Genomic DNA, 2,555 nt, shown 5'->3' with positions numbered 1-2,555 from the left:
AAGTCAGTTAAAAAAAAAAAATTCCGTTTTGTAACTTTTATATCGTTATTTGGTTGACAAAAAAAAACAATTATAACAATTAAAATTCTTCTTGCGCAATTTTTTTTCATTTTGTTGAACCCAAGTTTGTATTGTGTAAAATTCATTAAAAAGAACAGGAGAATTGTTCTTATTCAAAATTGTCACTTTCTTTGCAATTTTTACTAAAAAATTTAATATTATATCAACTTGGAGGCTCTTTTGAACCCTACTATTTGACTTCAGACCAATGCGTACCCTGGGGCAGGCAATGACAAGCCGTCGACGGAATTTTCGCAATGACAAAGCAACGATCACCGCAAACTTGGCGGATGGTGATCATGAAACACATATAAATATGTCGGGGAAATCCCCTGTTACCGCTAACTCAAAATTACGAGACGACTTTTTAATCAGATTTTTTAGAATTTTTTGAGTATGCAGTTTTCCAGCCCATATAATTTTAGTGCAATAAAGTGCAAGTTTTAAGTACCTGGCAAATACCGTTGATTTTTGGTATTTTTTTTGTGAAAGGTGTTGCTCATTTTCCCCATACAAAAATATTGTCGAACATATTTTGTATCGAAGAAAATGCGCAAACAAAAATTGCCAAAATCAACGATAAGTCCGAAAGGACTACAAAACTGTATACTACAAAAAAAAAATCTAAAAAATCGAATTAAAAAGTTTATAATTTTGATCAACATTTGTTAAAATTCGTCGAATTTTTTTAAATGTTCTACAAAGTTTAAAGTTTTGATTTACATTGTTTCTTTTTTTGATAGAAAGTTATATAGTATTTTCATAAAAAAATAATAAATATTTTTTAATAAAATAAAAATAGCCAAATCTTGGTAAAGTATCTTTTCCCTATTTCTCGCTGTCTTGCCAACCACCCTAGTGTTTTACTCCCTGATGTAGTACTTCCAAATAATACATATAATCGAAATCAGTTGCAGAAAAATTATCGCACAGTGATATTTATCGATAACCAGAGATTAAATTTATTTGTCGTTTATTCTTTGACCAGATAATAAGCGCCAATTTTTGCTTTTTAGTTTTGTGCATTGATAAAAAAAAATTTAATCGATTCGTGGTAATTTGGATTTTTCGAAACTTTTTGCGATTTAACGAGATTTTTCGATTTTTTTTCGGGACGCTTCAAAATATTTTGAAAACTCTTCGTAATTTTACCTCTTTTAGTTGGAATTTTTAGGATGTTTTCAGTTCATTCTTAGAACACCCTGTGAACTTGAACCCGAGTTCCTTTAAACAGAGAAAAAATAATCTGGTCGTTAATTTATTGAACCACTTGTTATACCAAATGAAATGAAACGGATCTAAGATTTCTACCTCCACTATCTCTGCCAGACTGGCGAAGAAGCTTGATTCCAGGTTTTTGAGTCGCTTCGACTGGGGGCCTCTACACATGGCCACAGACAGTGGCAATTTGATTTATCCTCATTCTTATCGTGGCAACTTTTGCAATGGCATTCGTCTTACCAAGGATATGTGCAGTTTCAGAAGTTCCACCGTTTTTTATTTCATAAAGACCTCGAGGCCTCACAATTATCTCCTTTGGTCCAGAAGTCATTTGTAACGGCTATCGTGTAATTATTCAGATTTCTACTATGGTTTTGTGGCTAGAGCTGTCTACCATACCTGGGCATTTTATTGTCTGCCTCGCTCGCAAAAAAACCTTCACTTAATTGAAGAAAACCAGCAATCAAAATGAAGAAAAATGGGAACGAAATAGCACTAAAGAAGTTTTATCCTCTTTTCATGCCCAACATTTCTTCAAAATGATAGATTAAATCCACGGTCCCATATTTTCGTGTACGTTTTTACACATTCCAAAGAAAAATTACTCGTTCGGGAGGATCGTTTACTCATTCGGAAGAATTATCGACCTTAAAGTAAGGAAAGCTTTTCTTTGACACAGAGATGGATTTTTGGTTCAGTGTAGTGCAATAGCGGTACGCCAGTTCCGTACAACCTCTGAGATCCAATTTCTTTCAAAATTACTTGGCTATCGGCGAAGATAATGGTTTTTCCAATTAGAATATTGCTAATTACTTTCTCTATAGCATAAATATTATCATAGAAAACACTCTAGTTTGGGGTCAGTTGGTTTCCTCATTCTGACCTCCCATTCATTGCAGCAATTGTCGATTAAAAAACATCATGCTAACCCCATCCTAATAGAACCTTAAAGCATTAAAGTAAATTTCGCTACATGATCTTAGATAAAAAAAAAAATAAAATCTGATACGCAACTCATTTCCTTCTTTTCAGCTTAGTTCAATTCATTTAGCAATACTTTCAAACGAAACATAAATAAACGCTTCTTTTTGCACTTCATCGCACCCTTAAAACGGCTTTATGTCATTCTTATATACAGATAGCCACTTAGCTGGCTTATTGAAAAAAAAACTTGAATTAAAAAAAGCATCCAAAAATATATACATTTGTTTGAAGAAGCTAACTCAAATTTAAAGCAACTTTCCTGCTATTCTCGATTAAAGGCGTACATAAAA

At 32.8% G+C, this 2,555-nt stretch overlaps 1 protein-coding gene across 1 annotated transcript in view; it reads left to right on the top strand.

Moving 5' to 3' along the window:
- The window catches only part of LOC118753468, a gene marked incomplete in the record, with an annotated part of 83,773 nt that overhangs the window by 8,093 nt on the left and 73,125 nt on the right, over positions 1–2,555 (top strand).

The sequence above is a fragment of the Rhagoletis pomonella genome, unplaced genomic scaffold, assembly GCF_013731165.1.
Source record: "Rhagoletis pomonella isolate Grant_MI unplaced genomic scaffold, Rhpom_1.0 Rhpom_scaffold_00002, whole genome shotgun sequence".
Taxonomy (NCBI): domain Eukaryota; kingdom Metazoa; phylum Arthropoda; class Insecta; order Diptera; family Tephritidae; genus Rhagoletis; species Rhagoletis pomonella.
This window is presented reverse-complemented; position numbering and strand designations above follow the sequence as displayed.